Source organism: Dromiciops gliroides, chromosome 6 (genome assembly GCF_019393635.1).
Source record: "Dromiciops gliroides isolate mDroGli1 chromosome 6, mDroGli1.pri, whole genome shotgun sequence".
NCBI lineage: Eukaryota > Metazoa > Chordata > Mammalia > Microbiotheria > Microbiotheriidae > Dromiciops > Dromiciops gliroides.
The window spans coordinates 173,262,719-173,265,912 of record NC_057866.1 but is presented as its reverse complement, the minus strand read 5'-3'; the positions used below and the strand labels follow the sequence as shown (position 1 = coordinate 173,265,912).

Below are 3,194 nucleotides of genomic sequence, written 5' to 3'. Positions count from 1 at the left end.
TTTTTCCTTTAAAACAAGGCTTTTAGAGGCTTAAAGTCTTTAAGGGAGATTAGACAAAGGGAAAGTCCGTGGGGGGGAGGGGTATTTGGAAAATCCACCGAATTAGCTGGCTTGTGGCCAAACTAGGGAGGGTGGGAGGGTCCTTACGGTCCCTTCAGGGTCACCAAACTGTGAGATTTAAAATTGGATATTAGATCATAAACCTACCCTACTTAACCTTTCCCTTAATTTATCTCCCAGACTAGTAAATAGAAGAAGCTTCTGGTTTTCTAGATAGACCATTTATTGTATGGTAGTCACAAGGTGATGTTGATTAAAAGGATAGGAAAGTAGAAACACAATACAAATCATCTTAAGTCTAAGCTTAGTCTATATTCCATATAAAACTCACCAAAAGAGAAGGCCACCTTTGGGGAGAGAGAGACCGTCTGTGCAGCGCAGTCAGGAGACCAGCAGAGCAGGAAAAACCCCCCACTTCCGTTCTCTCCTTGCCTTTTAAGCTCGCACCCCGGAAGTGGAGTGCTAGCAGGCAGTCTGACATGCGCAGCAGGCGGACTGGCGTGCATAGCTCATGCCGTTTGTCTCCTCCCCGAAAGGGTGGTCCTTAAAGAAAAACTGGCATCTTTCAGTTATCCTAACCTACTGTTAAAAAACTTTCATATTTTTTTACCACACCATCACTAAAAACCTGTTGCCTTAATCTCTTATTGCTTAGGAAACTCTAAAACTATAGGTAACAATCAAATTTCTTAGCTGCATCAATAAAAAAAAACTTTATACAATCATAATTCAAGACCCCCAACCTAAAATAAACAAGTACAAGGGAATGGGTTGTTTTCCACTTTCTACTTTCCACTTCATTTTATATCATCACGAGATTTAGATAATGTGGTAATAATGTATAAAATTAACAGTAAAATTGTGGCCATGCCTTTATGAGGCACAACAAATCCCTTGAGTCAGAAAGGAACCCTGATATGATTGTGAAGTTAAACAAATTAGCTGAGGCCCTGAGTTTTTCAAATATCTAAGTCCTGATTAGAAAGGAATACAGGCCTAGGAACACTTTCTGAAAGAGAGAGAGAAGGGAATTTCTTTCTCCTTTAGTCCATTATCCACATGGCATCTAGCAGCAGAGTAGGAGCCACCTCAACCAGCAGTTTGAGAGTTCATCAATTCAGCAGTTTTATGGTACAATCAAGGGAATACATAGAGACAAACTTGAGGTGGTACTCATGCTTTAGATAGCCAGCCTCTGAGTATAAGATTAAGCTTGAAGGATAGATAAAAAGGAGTTAACACAAAAAGCATCAAAAGAATAATATGCCTATTAAAAGAATTTCTCTTTTGGGGGGTGGAGTTCCCAAGTTTATTGGAAATAAGGCAAAAGTATGCATTAAACAGCTCCTCTTGGTGTTTTGAAATTCATCCCAACCATGGGCTAGGTAACTTGCAGGTTGAGTTTCAACATTTCTTTGTTATCAGGGTCCACTTCAATGATCTCCTGATCCAAAGCAGAGATCTCAGGGACATAGTTATCCCTGCATTCTCTTTCTTCTTCCTGTAATTTGATGGAGGTACCTCTCACAGAGCCTCTCTGGATCTGCTTCATCAGATAAGTAGCATATCCTGTGATCTTGCTGCAGAGCTTCTTGCTAGGGAAGATGGCAATTTTCACTGCCCAGGCAGATGTAGTACTTTTCAATGATGACCCACACTGCCTTGTTCATGGTCTTCGTCTGAACGTGGCAACCCATGTTGGCTCCTGGGGGTGAAGGGACAAAGAATTTCCATAACAGTACAATACATATATGTGTGTGGGAGTGTCTATAAATATATGCATACATCAATGCAGATATGTACATAATATATACACATACATACACATGTGCATTATTTATAGATTATGCATATAGATGTGTGTCTATGTATATGCATGTGCATATACACTTGCATACATATCTGTGAGCTATGAGAAAACAGTCACATCTTTACACTTTTGGTGGACCTGTGAAAGGGTATAACCATTCCAGAAAGCAATTAGGAATTATAAAGAAAAAGTTACTAAATAGCGCATGCCATTTCATTGAGCCATACCACTGCCCATACTTAAAAGAGATTAAAAGAAGAGGTCTTATATTCAAAAACTATTTATAGCAGCTTTTCATAGTGGCGAAAAACTGAAAACTAATCAGATACCCATCTGATGCAATGACTGTATAAATTGTAATATATGAATGTGATTGAATACTATTGTGCTATAAGAAATGAGAAAAACATGATTTAAAAAACATATAAAAGTTCATATGAACTGATGCAGACTGAAGTTAACAGAACCAGAAGAATGATTTATACTGTAACACTGATATTATAAAAATGAGCAATTTTGAGGACTTTTAAAAAGTGATGGGGGACAGCTAGGTGGTGCAGTTGATAGGGCACTGGTCCTGGATTCAGGAGGACCTGAGTTCAAATTTGACTTCAGACACTTAACACTTATTAGCTCTGTGACCCTGGGCAAGTCACTTAACCCCAATTGCCTCACAAAAAATAAATAAATAAATAAAAGTGATGAAGAGTAACAGCAGAAAAAAGAGAACAACTTGTACAATAACAACATTGCAATAACAAACATCTCTGAAAGCTCTTAGGACTCTGATTGATACAATAATCTTTTTATGATTTTAGAGGACTGGTAGTATTTAAAATAAAATATACTATCCATTAAAGAGGCCTTGAATTCAGCAAACATTATGAGACATATATTTATGTAGATAGTCACTAAGGGAAATTGATTTGAATGACTATGCATATTTGTTACAAGAACTTTGTTTTGTTTTTCCTTTTGTTTTACATGGAGTGGGGGTAGGAGAGATGCCAAATGGATTTCTCTTAATAGCATGGTGGAGGAGTGCTACAGATATCTACTGTTACATGTACTATCAAAGGAAACCACTGTATTATTAGTTTTACCTAATGTTACCTTTGTTACAAGAAACTTTTCATAAAGTGGGAGTGGTCTGTAAATATTTGTAATGTGAAAAAACACATCAATAAAACTTTTTAAAAAGTAGATATGTTACAAATATTTCAACTCCCTTGATTTTTTAATATTCCAAATATCCAATTCATTGGTCTCCTTCCTTTAATTCCCCAGACAGCAATTTATTCAGTCACACAAGGATACAATAGAT

At 37.1% G+C, this 3,194-nt stretch overlaps 1 pseudogene; it reads right to left on the bottom strand.

The window, feature by feature from the left end:
• Positions 1–1,396: 1,396 nt before the first annotated feature.
• On the bottom strand, positions 1,397–1,757 carry LOC122732962 (annotated as a pseudogene).
• Positions 1,758–3,194: the final 1,437 nt, after the last annotated feature.